Raw genomic sequence first — 19,984 nt, forward strand, 5'->3', positions numbered from 1 at the left:
ACTAGTCTTAGTATGATTCATTGTTTGCTCTTTAAGATGTACAACTTTCAATCATTAATTGTGTACTACTCAAGTCATGAAGATTCTTTACCATGATCAATCCCAAGTCTACCTATGAGCCCTTCACTTTGATAAAATAAAGTCACCCATTAATTCTAACAAACAATAACAATAACTTTGTATTTAATATAAGTAGCTCATGAGTTACTATAATACATAAATTGGTAAAGAAATTATGTTGATACCATCACACTATCTTTTCCTTCCTATCTCTCTTTCAAATCTAGAATAGTAATCCTAGATTCCTAGCCATACACCATACCTACTAAATTAATGTATTAGTGATGTGAGTTGGGAACCATAATGATATACTTTTGTAGTAAATGTTAAGTGTGTATGTAGACATTTGTGGATGTCAATAAATTTAGTTCGTGAACATACACGCTTTGTCCTTGTGAAATGGTTATTAAATTTTTACACTGTGTTTAAATAGAGAGAAATTTTTTTTTAAAAGAAAGGAAAAATTTAGAAGGATAAAAGATTTGCTGCTCCAATTTAAAACCAAAGTATAAAAGGCAATATATGTTATGGTTCTCTTAAAACTGCAGCATATAGTCCCCTTTTTTTTAAAAAAAAAAAATAAACAGACTATATGTTGCGGTTCTAGGGGAACCACAACATGTAGTCCACTTTTACTTTTTTTGTTTTTTTCAATCACTAGTGGAAAATTTTTTTATTTGCTGCGTGAAATATGTTGCGGTTCTTATCAGATGCAGTATAAAATAGAATGAAAAATAAGGGAAAAAAATATTAGATTATAAGCTGCGGTTTTTAGAAAACCGCAACATATAGTCTAATTTATATATTTTTAAAAAAAATTGGACTATATGATGGGCTCCTTGAAAACTGCAGTCTATAGTCTAATTTTTATTTTTTTTTAAAAATACAATTTAGTCTATATGTTGTGATTTTTCATAGAACTACAGCATGTAATCTAATTTATAATTTTTATTAAAATGCGCCTCTCAAAAAATAATACATACTTATTTTAAAAAAAAGGTATATATATTCGGGTGAATGTTAGTGTTGATATTTTTGCTCGAGAAAGATCGCACCCACCATGTATTTTTTTTATAGGATTAGTAATTTTTCTTTTATACTTATAAATTAAGTTTGACAATTTTACTAATTAAATAAATTTATTTTTATGCGTTCATAGATAAACTATTATAGCGATAGATCATGCACTCCTCAAGAAAGGTCGAGCCATGTGAGCATATTTTTTAAGTTTTCTTTTTTTGTAAATTAATTTATCAGCTAGGATCTAGAATTTTATTGGCTAATGTTCAATTGTTGCTCACATATGACTAAAAAGGATTAACTCTTTTATTGAGTATAATATTATTCATATTGATTATTTTACTGTTTAGATTACATTATGTATGGTTCCTTTGGTTAACAATACTAATTAAGGAAAATAAGAATGATTTGTATTGTAAATTTTCATGATATGTATCATGTTATTCCCATGGTAATAAAAATTTAATCATATAAATGTTTTGTTTTCATAATTTTTCATTACCACCTAATGCCACATATTCAAAAGGTAATATGTTGGAATGAATTTTGTGAATAAAATGAGATTAATAGAGGAGAATAAGCATTGTCATTAAATTTGTCAAGAGATATTCCTATAAATATTACACAAATTTTTCATTACCATTACCACTAATTAGTACAGATTACCAAACAGACCGCTTATGTGATAGAAAACCATATATTTTATTTCATTTCTTCAATTATTTATAATATCTTTCAATTATATTTATCAAATGAGTATTATTTTGTGTATTGTATATTTTGAGAATATAGTTTTATTGGATTTGTTTTTGTTATTTATACTATTGGTTACTTAAATATAATGTTTAATTCTAATATAATTTAGGTTGTGACTGTCTTTATATAAGTCATTTATATTTTATATGAGAAAAAAAAAATCTTTTTCATTTAAACTTTTATAAAATAATTTTACATATTTTTATGTTTTTATATTTGAATTTATAGTGTGTTATTAATAGTTGTAACAATTTATATAGATTAATGTAATATTTATTTTTGTTAGCAAAAATTGGTATGTTACTTTCATTAAAAAAACTCATAATTTTGTATTGTATACTCCTGGTACAAACCATCTACTTTTTATTAAAAATAAAAAATAGAAGTATTAATATAATTATATTAAATATATAATTAAAATGTTTGTCTTTTATTATGATTTATTTGTCATAAACTAAAATTTCACAATCACTTACATGCACAATGCAAAATATAATACCATGAATGTAAAATATATAACTGCTCAAAGTAAAATGAAATTTAACTATTAATTATAATGTGAAATTTATTTTTTAAAATTTAAATTTCTCAATTTATATAAATACAATAAAAATTTTAATAAAAATGCAATGTACTTGAGATTTAGAAAACAAAGTAAATAAGTGTATTTCTTTGGTGCTAAAAATAGGTAACAAAGTTGCACATGTTTTTTAATGCTATTTTTTTCGTGTTTACAATGTACATTTTATAAAAGGGAGCTAAGATAATTAAGTTCGAAAATATTTAATTTTACTAAAAAGTCTACCATTAAGTTGAAAATATCGAATCCTTCTCTAACATATACATTAATTAAGTTTTTAATAACATGATGTCAAGCATATTGACGAGTAATACCTAAACGTGGCGTTCTTGTTCACCTAGTCTTAGTACTACACTTGTATGCACCACAAGTAATATTGAGATACTAGGTCTACTTAGTTGATAGTACTCAATACACTTATCAAATATAGAAGTATATATGGTATATATGTACGAAAATGTAGTTTACAAGCATAATATTTAATTGACCAAAAAACATACCCCCTTATCTAAAAATATTTTGACTATTTTACGAAAAAAGAACCCCTAACAAAAAATAGGCAAATGGTGCAGACAATTTAGGGTGGAGGGACGGAGTATTATAGGATTGGCTATGGTTCAATTATAAATCACTACTTTTTAATTTAATTGTTTCTCAAATCAAAAGAGTAAAGCTTCCCATAAAAGCGATAAAATATTTTTTGTAATAACTTATAAATAAATTTTAATTTTAAGAAGTTTTTTCTCTCTAAAATATTGTTGGATAAATGATTAGTCAAAAATAAAATAAGATACTCTTTCCTAAAATTTAACATATACTTTTCTTAATTGAAAATCATTTTGATAACATAAAATTATATCAAAAATGCAGATATTTTTTTGAACGCATTATCATCATCATTCTCGATCAATTTTGTCCATATCAATTACTCACATATTCTAAGTTTTGATTTAGTACAAATTTACTTAAGTTCTCGATTACTTAATTCCTCTTCCTAAACCAAGTATTTTCTTTTGTTCCAACACACTTATATGAATCCCAATAAATATCTTGTGACATACATTCTTTTGATGAGACGACTTTAAAATAAGAAACTTATATGCTAATAGTTATATTAGTTAAGCTATTTGACTCATATATCAAAAAGTCTTACAGTAAAACTATCACACTCAATAATTTGTGATTAATTTATACTTATAATCTTCATGCACTTTGATATTGTGCTTTAACTCCCAAAATTCCACATTTCCACTTACAAGTTTCTATGTTGATTACATGGAATGGGGTAATGCTGAAACTCTCAGTAGCCCTGTCATTTACTTTAACTTTCTATCTTGATTACATGGAATAGGGTAAAGCAAACCATATGCATAAATATTTTCCCCTAACAACATACTTCAATTGGATGTAAATATTTAAAGGGTAAAAAATTCAAAGTAAGAAAACAAAGTTGATAAATGAAAAATTAGTGAAATTTGATTATTGTAGAGGTAGAAGAATAGTTGCAAAGTAATGAAAAATAAAAAGAGCTCTCAAATTTTGGGGTAAATATTTATCCTAGGGGAGGGTGCGGGAAAGTATTACCTCCATAATAGGAAAAAATCATCTACTCTTTTCTTCATTATTTTTATTTCATGCTTAGTTTACCTTCTTCACAACTATCTCAACTACTTCAAATGCATCTCTTGTTGCTTTCATTCCATTAGTTTGACTTTATTCCCCTTTAAATATTTACTTTCTATCCATGCATGCCTAAATTAAAGGAACATTGATATAAGTATCAACTTTCTTTCTTTTAGTTAGATGATCTTTTTACTCTCTTTTCATTTTAAATGTCTTATTTGTTTTTGACACGTTTGTCAATTTATTAATTCAATACTTAAAGCAATAATTGTATCTAATTAAAAATTATAAAAGATAGATATTAATAAACCTTGAGACGATCAACAATATTTCATTTGATTATGTTTTAACGCGTAGTAAGAATAAAATACAAATCAAAAGTGATTAATGAGTAACTCAAAAGCAAATGTGAATTTTGAAAAGAAACTGAGAGAGTATCTGTTAGGCCACTAAACATTTACTTCATATATTCCTCTGAAATAAAAACTCTTTAACTCAAAATGTTCTCAAATATTCAAGTCAAATAGTATTATTTCAGAGTGATATAAGGAGTAATTTGTTTGGAGCGGATCACGTGTTAAAAAAAATTTCAAGCTATAAGACTATTGCTACCAACAACTAATGTGATTTGCACCAGCAAAATCCAATACTTTTAAGAATGAACTTATATCAAGCAGATCTAATTTGCAGCAAAATATTTAAAATTATCATCAAGATTAGAAGCATCTACAATTCCGTACTCGAATACATCAATTTATAGTCAGTACAAAATGCTTGTCTTTGTAAACAATAGACTGAACAAAGAAGGTGAAATAAATATTTCATATCATACCAAATAGTCCCACATCGGTAAATGAGCATTGGTTGTAAACAGGCATGAAAATAAAAGCAATCTCAGACAATATTGTCAAGCATCTTTGCGCTTGGGGCAATGACGCAGCTAGTGAGGTAATAACCGAGGCGCGTCAATTGCTGGTTGAAAACTATTTCCAAACCCCCTCTTCGGCCTAGGTTTGCCCTTGGCCGTCGAGAATTTCTGGAAGGGCTCCCTTTTATTAGGGTAAAGCTCTATAATTCTTGGTATAAATTTGTTAATTTTTAATATGTGCTCATTTCGCTGATAGGAAAAATATTTAACTATTAGTTGTATTTCAATAAGTGTTCTCAATTTTCTGCATTCATTAATTGTAAATATATATTTCATTAATATTGAACAAATTCAATTCCCACACCAAACCGGAAAAGGCTACATCAAAGAGTATATCCCTTGACATGTCTTGAGGCCAAATCTAAGGACCATCTAGATTACTGAATAAATTTTACACAATTCTGATGTTTTTGGTTGATACTTTTACTTCAAAACACTGCAACTGCATGGAAAGTTTTATCATCTTTTTGGGGCTTGTACAAAAACATTTATAGTGTTTTTGGTTGAGAGATAAGTGTTAGTACATATAATACATACTCCCTGTCCATTTGATTTTGTACCATAATATTGAAAAATCTCTCACATATTGATGTTATGCGGTGCAAATTTAGAGAGACAGATGGAGTATTAAATTGTTAATAGTTTTGTATAATATTGAAGGGCCTTAAGTTTTCGAAATAATTGAAAATATATAAAAGCCCTTATATTCTCTGCTCCTTTTCGTTGAGGAATCTCTTATTCTGAGGATGTTTCTCGAGTCAAGTGACTCTTTGACCACATCCTCCTTTATGGCTATGAATTGTTGTCTTTTTTTTCCTTCTCAGATCCTGATCATGGTTCTCGATGGTGGGATACACTGGGTACAATGACAATAATAATGATGTTCTCTACGCCGCCCCTAATTGAATTATTGTTATCGGCATACTTGTATTGAGGGTAAATATTTAAGAGGAAATAAAAGTTAAATTATACAAATAAAGGCAAGTAGAGGGAAATATCCATGCCACTAGAGTAAATATATACCTCCAAATGCTTTTATTTTTCCTACCGTCGGTCTCTTTAAGAAAGGTCTCTCAAGACCAGCCCATTAAAGCTCAATTCCTACTTTTTGTATTCTTAATGTCTATTTACATCATTTTTAATGTTTACTTACCTTATCTTTATGTCTACTTTCAAAATTTTTTATGTCTACTTAAGGTATCTTTAGATACCTACTTAAAGTATCTTTAATGCCAATTACATCATCCTTAATGTCTATTTACATCTTCTTAACACCTATTTACTGTATCCTTAATGCCTACTTATATTATCCTTAAATGCCTACTTACATCTTGTTAAATGCCTATTTACTGTATCGTTAATGCTTACTTACAATATCTTAATTGTATACTTACAATATCCTTAATGCCCACCGAATAAGTGTGTAATATTTACAATATCTTAAATGTTTACAATGCCCATTAAGTAAGTTTGTAGTACTATTCTACATTTTTCTTTATGAGCTGGCCAAATTAGAGAGTCTCTTAAAGAGATCGTCTCTCACAAGAATAACACCTACAATTAAGATGGTTCACTATTCACAAGGTTGTATTCAACCTCTTATTATAGTGTAAGATAGAAGAGCTTAAAGCTTAACATCAGTGTAGGATAGAAGAGCTTAAAGCTTAATACAACGCTTTAAGTTAATAACTTGGTTCTACTACATATAGCAAAGAAAATGCACTCATGTTTATAAGCAAACTTAGGGTATTAACAAATGAACGCGATAACACTCACAGGCGATAACACCCAAAAGCTACCAAAAAAATGCTTTGATGGGACTACTTCGTTGGAGCACTTCTTTTCATGCATTTCTTTAGTAACCTACCTTGCTCTAATGGTTCCTCTACGTATTAATTTCCTTGCACACTAAGTATCAAAATTCAAAACCCATTCCTTGATCAAATCTAACTACCAATCAAAGTATATGTCCAAAATGTTATACACCATGTTTTAGGATACAAATTCATTCTACATAGTAAATGTCATGTAAGTTGTAACACTATGACCAAGACTACTAACACTCAAGTCACACTACTACACCCCCATCTTAAAATTGCCGTATACACAAAAACTATTATATATGTTCTTAAAAAAGTTATAAAATTACAACTCACATTTGTATTGAAAAGAAAACTATATAAATTAAAGGTTTATTGTCCTCAATAATGTTTTTTGGGAACTTATTTTTCATCTTACGCTTACGAGAAACTTATTTTCCATGGTACCATCTACGTAGGATTGTACATATAATATTTTTTTATTTATTCTTTAGATTAAATTGCTATCTTATAAAATGACGATTTGGTATTAGTTCATTAAATGTTTGCTAATGAATATCTAATAGTAAACCGTCATCTTGAATGATGGTTTATCTTATTTTAAAAGAATTTAAAAAAAACTTTTTGGACACCGTGAGAGTTTGTGGGCCAAAATTGCAATATTGATTTATTTAAAAACTAAAGGCAAGGTATTAGTTCATTGAATGTTTGCTAATGAAGTTGGTAGCAAAGTTGTCCATGAAATGCTGCAAGTGGGGGTGATTGCGAGTTTGAGTCTTATTGGTGGAGCTAGGTAGCCTAAATTTTTGTTATATGTATTTTATAAATTTACAAGCAAACCAAAAATAACAATTTTATCTTTTATACAAATCGTTATCTGAGTTAGCAGGTTGCTATTGAAAAAAATTCAAAAAATATATATCCAACGTGGATGGTATAAAGCGAAATATGTTTTTCTATTATGTAAAATGAGAATTATTTTGTAAAAAGACAATATTGTGGGATAAACTCAAAATTAAATTATTATAATTATAATTATTGTCTTTGTGCTTAAATTTTTAAAACATTTTAGTACTTTCTATAACAATATAAAAATTTGAAATACTTTCTAACTTTCTATATTACAATTAAAATATAATTATTTATTTTAAATAATAATATAATATATAAGTAGTCCTTGTTCACTTAGTTTACACTTATACGCACTACAAGTAATATTGGAGTTAGTCGGTCTGCTTAGTCGATGTTCAATACACTATCAAATATAAAAGTATCTATCGTATATATGCATGATACTTAATGAAGGTATTATATATATATATATATATATATATATATATATATGTTAAAATTTACAACTGTAATAACATTTAGTTGACCAAAAAATATACTCTCTTCGTCTAAAAATGTTTGCACTATTTTACTAAAAAACACCTAACAAAAAATAGGCAAATGGTGCAAACAACTTTGCATAGAGAGAGTGCTATAGGATTGGCTATTGTTCAATATCTATTGTAAAAAATAGGGATGATAACGAGTTGAATCTAAACCAGGAGAAATCTATTTTTAATTTAAAATTTATGAAAAAAAATATTTCTTTAAAAGTTTGCATAATCTTTTCAATTATGAACCACTAGTTTTTAATTAAATTGTTTGTCAAACGACTAAAATGCTTCCCATCAAATCAATAAATTTTTTTTATTAACTTTTAAATAAATTCTAGTTTGAAGAAGTTTTTTCTCTTTGGCTTATATAGTTGAATAAATGGTAAGTCATAAGATACAGATAGACTTCCATAAAATTTAACTAATAATATTTTTCTTAATTAAAAAACATTTTATGATAAATAAATTATGTCAAAGATATATATATATATATATATATATATATATATATATATATATATATATATATATATATATATATATATATATATATATATTATTTTTAGGTCTAGCAGTGTTTCACTTATTTTGTTAACTAATAGATTCATCATTATCATACTTAATATATCCCTTTTATATGAATTAATTGACAGATTGTAAGTTTTGATTTAGGACAACTTAATTCATCATCTACCTCGAAACCTCCGAAAATACCTGAAATGACCTTAAAACACCTCGGAGACAAGAACAAGGTAAAATCGAGTGTAAAACATGTAAAACCAATGAGAAACGACGAGATTCGACACCATAATGGGGATATAAATCTGCTCTAAGTCGAGCACATCAATATGCAAAGAATGTTCCTAGGGATTAGGAAAAAGGAATGTTTGTCTCACAATCATTAGTTATAAATACACACTCCAATGCCATAAATGAGGTAATTAATTTTTAAATAGAAAGAAAAATACAAAGAATTTAAAGAGATAAAATAAGAATATTTTTAGAGCAACAATCCACCTAATTGCCACTGTGCATCTTGAAGGACTTGTTAGGAAAACTCATCATTTTACTTGATACTAACTTAGGTGTCAGAGCTGGAATCCGGAGAACTCCGGATCATTCTCACCCCTTGGTGTGTTTTGCAAATTTTTAGATACTTCTTCACTTATAAAGATCTTGCTGCATAGCCGGCAAAGAATTAAATTAAGAAGCTCCCACCGGCATAATCATTCTGATTAAATCACAAATCATTGATTATTTAACTAAATTAATTGTCCCTATAATCTAGACCTGATCAAACAATGGGTCGGGTCGGGTTCGGGCCGGGCCTAATGCAAAAATCAGCCCGTTGTTGCGGGCCGGGCCAAATCGCGGGCCGAAAAGTCCCTGCCCAAACCCGTACTATGCGGGCTTGCGGGCTTTTTGCGGGCTTATATTTTAAATTATTTATAGATAATTAAAAACACAAATTACAAATAATTGAAATACACAAATACAATTGTTACATGTTATACATAATTTAAAACACAAATTAAAAGTCATTGAAATAAACAAATACAAAATAATCAAAATATTTAACTAATTAATGAATTGACAATCGTCATCTTCACGATCTACCTCTTCTTCCTCCTCTTCAGCATTAAAAATGGTAGACTGACCTTGATGCTTCAAAACAATAGCATTAACTAATTATATTAATTAAGTATTAAAAACTCAATTATTCAATACACCAAATCAGTGAATCACCATCAATATTCAATACATTTCTAATAGCATTGGAATAAGGATTTTTCTGAGAGAGTCTTCGCCATCTTCTTCCCCATTATTTCGAATTCAATCCTAATCGGAATACAACTAATTATATATAATCAAGTTTTAAAAGCTCAACAACTACATACACCAAATCAGTGAATCACCATCAATATTCAATACATTTCTAATAGCATTGGAATAAGGACTTTTCTGAGAGAGTCTTCGCCATCTTCTTCCCCATTAAAAACTGAAAATACAGAAAACTGAAAATACATTTTTTGATTCTTTACATTTCGCCATTTTCAGAGAAGAAAGAGGAAAGACTGAGAAAACTGAAAATACTAAATAGAATTAGTGAATTACCTTGATGAAGATATTTGATTGAGTTTGAGTGTTTGAGAGTTGAGACTTGAGAGCAGTGAGATGTTGAGTTTGAGTCTTTGAGAGTTGAGAGCAGTGAGATGTTGAGTTTGAGAGTGAGTAGGGTTTACTGATTTTGATTTTTAAGAGATGAATAAGAGCAGTGAGATGGAATATGAATGAGGCGTGAATTTTTCTGGGCCATATTACATGCTAAGCCCATATATCAGTTATTTCTGATTTCTGAAAAACTAGGGCATTTACCTCATTTCGGGCCGGGCCGGGCCAGCCCGTGGGCCAATAGCAAATCCCAAACCCGCCCATCGAGCCATATTTTGTGACCCAAACCCTCAATTTTTTGGGTCGGGCCGGGCCACTTATGATCAGCTCTACTATAATCAGACAAGAACAATTTGGCGCTAAAAGGAGGGCATCTTTTCTTTCTTTCCTAAAAATTACTATAAGAATTTTACTTGATGCTAAAGAGCTCATATGTTAATAATTACATTAGTTTTGCTAATCAATCATATATCAAGAATGTTTTATGATGAGACCGTCTCACAAATTGATAAATTTATACTTAGAATCTTCATGCACTTTGACATTTTGCTCCAACTCCAAAGATTCCACTTAAGTTTCTATCTTGTTTACATGGAATGGGGTATGCTGAAACTCTTCATAGTTCTGTGTCATTTACTTAAGATATTTAAAGCAAACCATATGATATGCATAACTATTTGCCCCTGAGAATTTAAGGAACATTGATCTAAGTATTAACTTTCTTTTCACAAGCAAAAACCAGTACTTTTAAGCACTATAAGCATGCAAATCTAATTCTAATTTGCAGCAAAATATGAATTTATATGTCTCGTCATTTTGTACCTTATGCAAAATGGGTAAAATTTAGTAGAATGAGAAATTGGGAAGATAATTTGACAAAAACAAGTGAATAAGTGGTTAAGATGAAGAGAGAATATAAGTTTGTTGTTGATTAAAAAAAATGAAAATGAGACCGTTGCCAAAAAAGAAAATGATGCAAAAACAATTAATCAAATTAAAATGAAAAGTGATGCAAAATAAAATTGACAAAAGAGTATAAATTATCATCAATATTAGAAGCATCTACAATTTCGAACTTGAATACATCAAGTTATGTCCACAGAATATAACACTACAGAGGTATCCTAAATGCTGGGACTTAAGAGAAAAAATTTGCAAAAGCACTAAATACAAAGACTTAGATATTAGATAGTATACAAGCAATGAAGCAAAGAAGGCGTGCCCGAGAAAAAGTTTGTAAAAGATATTTTCCCACATTGGTAAATGAGTATTGGTTGCAAGCAAGCATGAGAATAAAACCAAACTCAGACAATATTATTAAGCATCTTTGCGCTTGGGGCAATGACGCAGCTAGTGAGGTAATAACCGAGGCGCGTCAATTGCTGGTTGAAAACTATTTCCAAACTTTGTATTTAATATAAGTAGCTCATGAGTTACTATAATACATAAATTGGTAAAGAAATTATGTTGATACCATCACACTATCTTTTCCTTCCTATCTCTCTTTCAAATCTAGACTAGTAATCCTAGATTCTTAGCCATACACCATACCTACTAAATTAATGTATTAGTGATGTGAGTTGGGAACCATAATGATATACTTTTGTAGTAAATGATAGATGTGTATGTAGACATTTGTGGATGTCAATAAATTTAGTTCGTGAACACACACTTTCCTTCCTCATTTCAGGCTTTGTCCTTGTGAAATAATTTAGTGAGCAATTTAGTGAGCTTTGTACACAATCTTTGAATAAAGAGAAATTGAAAAATGAAAGAGGAGAAATTTAAAAGGACGAAGGATTTGTCGCTCTAATTTAAAATCGAAGTATAAAAGGCAATATATGTTGTGGTTCTCCTAAAACCGCAACATATAGTCTTGTTTTTTTTTTTTTTTTTTTTATTTTTTTTTTAATGAAAAAGGAGTACTATATGTTGCGATTCTAGGGGGATCACAACATATAGTCCACTTTCTTTTTTTTGTTTGTTTTTTTCATCACTAGTGAAAAAATTTCATCTGTTGCGTGAATATGTTGTGGTTCTTATCAGCCGCAGTATAAAATAAAATGAAAAAACGAGGGAAAAGAATATTAGACTATAAGTTGCGGTTTTCAGGAAACCGCAACATATAGTCTAATTTATATTTTTTAAAAATAAAAATTAGACTATATGTTGCGGTTCCCTGAAAACTGCAGCATATAGTCTAATTTTTAATTTTTTTTAAAAAAATTAATTTTGACTATATGCTGCGGATTTTCATGGAACCACAATATATAGTCTAATTTATATTTTTTTTAAAACACGCCCCTCAAAATGTAGTACATGCTTGTTTTAAAAAAGAAAAATTACATGGAATAATCCAACCTATTCATGATTTTCTTACAATAATTCCACTTATTGATTAACCATGAATAATCCCAACTTTGAGGGGTATTTTCCTAGAGTAAACCCGGTGACCGGATGACTTGCTATAGCAAGTTTTATTTTAAAAAAAAGATAAATTAAAATAAAATGTTGAAAAAAATGTAAAAAAAAATATTCATAAAAAATTTATGATTTTTTTTTATTATTTAGAATTTTTTATGTAAATTTTTAAATTTTTTTCTAATTTTAAATTAATATTTAATTTATTTTTTTGGGAAATTACCTACTATAGCAAGTCATCAGGTTACCCAAGTTTACTCTAGACAAATAACTCTTAAAGTTGGAATTGTTCATAGTTAATCAATAGGTAAAATTATTATAGAAAAATCATAAAAATGTTGAATTATTTTAGATAATTTTTTCATTAAAAAAAGGTATATATATTCGAGTGAATGCTATTATTGATATTTTTGCTCGAGAAAGATCGCACCACCATGTATTCTTTTATAGGATTAGTAATAGTAATTTTCCTTTCATTCTTATAAATTAAGTTGACAAATTTACTAATTAAAAAATCTATTTTTAATGCGTTCATAGATAAACTATTATAGCGATAGATCATGCACTCCTCAAGAAAGGTTTGAGCCATGTGACATATTTTTTAAGTTTTCTTTTTTTGTAAATTAGTTTATCAGCTAGTCTAGTATTTTATTGGCTAATGTTCAATTGTTGCTCACATCACATATGGATAAAAAGGATTACCTCTTCTCAATTTCCTGTCACTTTCATCACATCATCTTTCATCATCTTTCATCTTCGAATAGCTCGTCTCCATCAACGAAAAGCTTCCTCATTTTGAGTGTTCATCTTGTTCTTGCTTCTGTTTTCTTGCCATTCTCAGGTATGACTTCTTTCCTCTTTTCTTGCCTCTGTTTCGAGTGATCATTTGGGTTTTTTTTTCTTTTTTTTTTTTTTGCATAATTAGGGATTTGGTAAATTCAGTAAATTAATCTTCTTCAGTTTACGTTGTTTGCATTTTTTGGGGTTCAATTAAGTGTATTTGATTTCAGAATTAGGGTTTGGTTAAATTCAGTGACATTTGGTTTTTCTTATAGAATGGTTGAACCAGTGGTACTTAGGTTTCAATGGAAGGATATTTAACAAGATTTAACTGTGTATGATAAAGCCAAGATCCAATCAAGTTTTGTAGTGAGTGGTACAGTTGTAAGAGGTACAAAGAGGCTTACTCACACACCATTAGGACCATACCAGACACAGAGCACTGGCCAGAAATGCAAGGTCCTGTGATCAAGCCCCCACCATTGAAGAGAACTATTGGAAGACCTGCTAGAAATGCAAGGTCCTGTGATCAAGGTCATGTGAACAAGGCCAGAAATGATAGTATGAAATATTTTGGATGTTGTATATATGGTATGCTATTGAAAACAGTATGTTAACTTATGCTTTTGGGATGTAGTTCTTATGTACTATGTTTTAATCAGTATGTTGTATGATAAATGTACTATGCTTTTGGGATAACAGTAATGAATGCTTATGAACTTATGCTTTTGGAAAATAGTTTGAATATCATAATATTGCTTCCATTTGAACAAAATAGATTACAAGAGGAAGTTACTTCCATTTCAGCAAATAATACACATCCATTATACAACTAAACAACTAATAAGTGTAGTATTTTGCACTTATTGCGTCTTATTTGTGGTTTATCAAGAGCTTTAGTTAGCTTTTTGAGGTTTAATGTGATGGAGATTCGCTATTTTGAGTTCATTTGCTATTATTTGCCTTTTTGTGCTTTATTTTTGATATTAGAATTGATTCAAGTAAGTTTCGAGCCATCTCGGTCTTTAACCATGTCTATCCAGTTTCATGAATATATTATCATATGTATCGACATCATTTTGTGGCTCACGAAGATATTTTATGAATGCGAAGAGGTTTATACCAAGCTTCGGTCGAGACTCTCTTAAATTCGGTCAGAACTACACCGTCAAATTTCGGTCGAAGCTTCATGCAAATTTGGTCAAGACTACACTTATACGGTTATACCTGCGCTAACAATTTCATGCGGGCTGCTCTTCGAATCTCAACGTGATAGCATTTCAGTTTCTTTTAGTGGGAGTTACCAACAGTTAGGCGGTTATGAATCAATTAAGCATGATTTTAGTGGGTAGTTATTCAATAAATTAAAAGTTAGGCATATATATATATATATATATATATATATATATATATATATATATATATATATATATATATATATATATATATATATATATATATATATATATATATAAAGATCATTAGTTTTAGTACAGGGAGATCATTAGCATTTTTAGTAAAAGTTAGGCGGAAGAAAATTTCTTAGTATCTTTCATTTAGAGATATATATATTTTCATGCTTTGAAGTTACTTATTTTTTCTATGCTTTAATTCTCTCAATTTTATTAGTATATTCGTGTAATCTGGAGTATATGGTCTTGTTATTCATCAAGTTTATGGTTTTATTCTTCATGGTCTTCTATTATTAAGGTATTTTTACTCTTTTAAATCTCTTTTAATTATGTTAAATATTGTTGTTTATGTTCGTTTAATTAATTTAAAGGTTTTCATGAATATGATTATTGAGTAGTCTTGTATGCTAGGGCACTGGATATGAACCCTAATATGTATGTGATTATTGGATGAGAATTGTTTATTGTAATGTTGAATTGGTTTGAATTAAATTGTTAAAATTGGTCATTCAAGTTAAAGTCTTTTAATTTCTCGAAAAACCAAAATCACGAAAGTTGAGGGATGAGAATATTATTAGTCTTGAATGAAAATGCAAGTTAATGTTTCTCCTTAATCAAAATCACGAAAGTTGAGATTTAGTGGTACGTTATCTTGTGACGTTAATCGATCGAAATACGAAAGTTGAGATTGAGAGAACCTATTTAATTCGATTTAATTTGGTTACCATCCCGAAAAGGAGTGATTGAGTTTTATCGAAATAATCATATGCTATTAGTGGGGAATTCCTTTGTCCTAGACCTTTTATTATTTTGATATCATTATTTGTCTAAGCTTTCTTGCATATTAGAGTTAGAAACACTTAAAATACATTGTCTCTTGAGTAGACGACGCTAGTTATTGATCTTGCCTCCCTGTAAATTGACTCGTAATTGTGCTACAACACCCGTACGCTTGCGGCATTAAAATAAAACCTTAACAACAACAAAAAAAACCCAATAAACCATAAATTCAAAGTTCACCATTCATAACTTAATTCTTAATGATAATGACAAGAATCAAAAGACCAACAGTAATCATAATCTTCATCATCTTCTGTAATTGCCTAATTTGCTTCCTTTGGACCATCAATTCTGTTTCGATTTGGGTAGACATTTCTCCTCCATATGCTTCACACATCAACCTTTGTCTTCCATATCTGGTCAAATCTTCTTCCTTCACCCAGCTAAAAAAGAAACAGGCTTTACATTTGTAATACAATCTCAATGGGTTAGCACTGGAATCCGAAACCCTAATTTCCAAAATCCGTCCTTGTTGACCATTGCTACATCTGCATCTAACAGCATGAATCTCTTTGACATCCATGTTTGTCACCATTATTGGAAGTCTTGAAGATATTCTTGAATGTATAGATGATGAGGACATTGTTTATGATGTTGAAAGAAGATAATTTAATGGCTGCTCATGACAAAACGATGAAATGAAGAGGAAAGGAAGAAGAAGCTTCCTTTTATTAGAATTAAACAAGGGCAATATTGTAATTTCAAAAATTAACGGCTATTAAACGTTTTTTGGGGAATATAGTTACTATAGTTAGTTTTGAAACAGTTAGGTGATATTTTGTAAAAAAAAAAATTAAGATTGGCTACCACTCGCCTTTCCTTATACTTGGTGCTTTCCATGTAGAATTTCCCAAAATTCAAAAAGGGTTTCACTCTAGACATTCAATAGGCAAATTTTTTTGAGATAATCATTAAGCAATTTTTAGATAGTCCTCGTATTGATTTTAGTTGTATTAAAAGAAATTACACCAATTTGAAATATTATCATTTTTTTTACTTATTTCATTCTTCTGAAATACTCGCTACATTTATGGTTATTGAAACTATTCATCGTTCAAGTTTATTTTACATATTGCGGCTTCTATGCAAGAAAAAAATTTTAGTCAAATGCGATCTTATTTGAATTGTCTAATCGCATACTTTTATTATTTGAACTTTTTATAATTTTTAAGTGTGCATAGTTCAATATAAAAATGATTAAAATAACACATTAAATTGCGTAAAAAGTCAAATGTAGCAAATATAGTGGAACAGAGAAAATACTTCTTATTGTTAATTTAGTCAAGTCAGCACATGATCTACTCTATTTAATTTGAATTTTTTAAAGTTAAGCTGTATATACTATTTGGATGGCATAGTTGAATTGCCAGAAGTGCCTTTGTATCAAACTATTCCCATCTCGCTTCTCTCATGCCCTCGGGTATTTGCTCTACATTGTCTATTACCTTTTTGCACACCATTTTAGATCAAAAATGACTTTCATCTTGACTTGCCATAAGCCAAAGTCAACACTTCTATCAAACTTCTCTATGCCTAGTTTCATTGTAGACATGTTCCACAAAAAAATGACTTTTAAATCAATGTATAAAACACAAACTCTAATATCACCAAGATCGAAGGTATGAAGTACCTTAATGAACAAATTATACTTTCAATGAAATTTATAATGTTTGAAGGAATTAAAATGCAAACAACAAACACAAAGATTAACGAGGTTAATTCATTGAATTTAGGCTATGTCCTCGGAGATGTGTAGTATCTTGTTTATACTAAAACAATGGAGTACCAAGAACTCTTATAATGAAGTATTACAATTGACAATAAGAAAGATTAAGGCTATGTGTTTAGTCTTAGGGGTCATTTAGTGGATGATTACAATGAGCATATGATCCTCCTGTTTATTGGAGCTAAGTACATTAATGAGTTACGTAGTTAAGGCCATAAGTTAATGACATAATAATCAACTCTTAGAACACCAATAGTCGAAACAGGATCCAATGCTCGATAATGATTAGGCTGCTCGTTCGAAGAGTGCTCGTTCGAGCAACTTCTTATTAACCTTCTGGACTAAAGTAGACCATGTGCTCATTTGAGCAGTATTTTGCTCGTCCGAGCATTTGTGCTATTTGGTTTCTGGAACATTCTGATCTCATGTCATGTTCAAGGAAACAATCTTCCTTTTGATGCTTTGTTCGGAAAGAGTCAGACTTTTGCACTTCCAAACTCCCTTATTAAGTACATTAATCATACGCTTAATTATCAACATTACATCATATGCTTAAGAATTATTTTAATGCACTCGTAAATCGTAACTTCATGCATTTACACATATACACTTAAACGCATTTTAACACCACACTTATCTCACCCATCTTGATACACATATCAATGCACATCTTAATCAGTGCACTCAAGTCACTATTAACTATAACAGAACCAACCTCGTATCAAATAGCTACCAAAGTATTTGGTCAATTGGACCGACCAAAATAGATTCAGTATACTTTGTGGTCGGTATGATTAGGGTCGTTTCTGAGATTTGAGAAGCCCCAGGGCAAATTACATAAGAGTCTTTTTTTTATTAATTAGGAAAAATTACATAGATAATCCAACTTATTTGTGATTTTCCTATAATAATCCCACCTATTGATTAACCATGAATAATCCCAATTTTGAGGGTTATTTTCTTAGAGTAAACCTGGTAACCAGATAACTTGCTATTGCAAGTTTTATTTTTTTCAAAAAAAAGATAAATTATAATAAAATGTCGAAAAAAATGTTACAAAAAATATTCAAAACATTTATGATTTTTTTATTATTTATTGTTTATGTAAATTTTCAAAATTTTTCTCTAATTTTAAATTAATTTTCAGTTTACTTTTTTGGTGAATTACCTACTATTACTATAGCAGGTTATCGAGTTACCCAAGTTACTCTAGGCAAATACCCCTTAAATTTGGGATTATTCATGGTTAATCAATAGGTGTGATTATTGTAGGAAAATCATGAAAATGTTGGATTATCCTGAGGTAATTTTTCCTACAGCTCGTCTTTTATGAGACCGTCACACCATGAGACGGGCCCATATAATTAGTCCATTTCTTTAATTGATAACTTTAAGATCGTAAGTGATCGTTTTAAGGTTATAAGTAATCACTCTAAAACTATAAAAGTGAACATTTTAAGATGGTAAGTGATTATTATAACGTTATAAGTGATCATTTTAAGAATTAGTGTTTTTCCTATTAAATATACAATACTAGTATAAAAACTCGTACAATGCACGAACTTTTAAATATGAAAATACATAATATATATATATATATATATATATATATATATATATATATATATATATATATAATATAAATAAATTTTAGAAGAAATATGCAATTACATAAAATGTAATAATCACTATTAAAATTTTATAACAACCTCACGACTATTAATTAAAGTTTCTTTTTATTCATTAAACAAGGTTTCTTTTTTATTATGGCCTTCTAATAAAAATTTAAAACATTCCTATAAATTATGCCTATTATTAAATTTAAAATATGCCTATAGATTATGCCCATTATAAAATTTTAATTATTTGAATCAATATTATTTCCTAAATTAAATTGTCATGTAATCAAAAGAAACTAATAATATTATTCTATTTATCAAAGCTCTAATAACCTAACACTTGAAATTTTCGAAGTCTTTTATTATATTGTATCATTGTATGATACACAAATTCTTGTGAGAGACGGTTTTTTGAAAGACCATATCTAATTACGCCGGCCCATAAAGGAAAATGTAGAGTAAAAGTAGGCATTAAACTTCTTTGAGTTGGACCTGGGAAACATCTCTAAAAGAGACGGTTTCTCAAGAGACTGGCTATACTATATAACCCTAACTATTAAATATTATAGTCTTATTTTTCTAATTTTTAGATGGGCCTAGGGCACAGGCCCATGTTGCCCTGAAGCTGGCCCTTGTGTGTTGTGTGGAAATGGAATGAAATGAAATTACAGCTACTGGAAGAGTTTTGTATACGCACAAAACCGCAACTTGAGATGGCGGTTTACCTCATTTATTTTATTTTTTTTTAAAAAATTAAACTGAAACAAAACCGCCACTTGAGATGGCGGTTATATTAGAAAAAAAGGAAAAAAAAAAAATTTTTCCCAACAATATTACATGGA

The 19,984-nt window shown here is 29.0% G+C and overlaps 2 non-coding genes across 2 annotated transcripts; both read left to right on the forward strand.

Annotated features, from left to right (window-relative positions):
* The first annotated feature begins 4,952 nt into the window (after window positions 1-4,952).
* On the forward strand, window positions 4,953-5,107 carry LOC130819582 (U4 spliceosomal RNA). Its single transcript, XR_009044620.1, has one exon. It is a non-coding gene; the product is annotated as a U4 spliceosomal RNA (small nuclear RNA).
* Window positions 5,108-11,667: 6,560 nt separating this feature from the next.
* LOC130819584 (U4 spliceosomal RNA) lies at window positions 11,668-11,813 on the forward strand. Its single transcript, XR_009044623.1, has one exon. It is a non-coding gene; the product is annotated as a U4 spliceosomal RNA (small nuclear RNA).
* The last annotated feature ends 8,171 nt before the right edge of the window (window positions 11,814-19,984 follow it).

This window comes from Amaranthus tricolor, chromosome 7 (genome assembly GCF_026212465.1).
Source record: "Amaranthus tricolor cultivar Red isolate AtriRed21 chromosome 7, ASM2621246v1, whole genome shotgun sequence".
In the NCBI taxonomy this organism is placed as follows: Eukaryota; Viridiplantae; Streptophyta; class Magnoliopsida; order Caryophyllales; family Amaranthaceae; genus Amaranthus; species Amaranthus tricolor.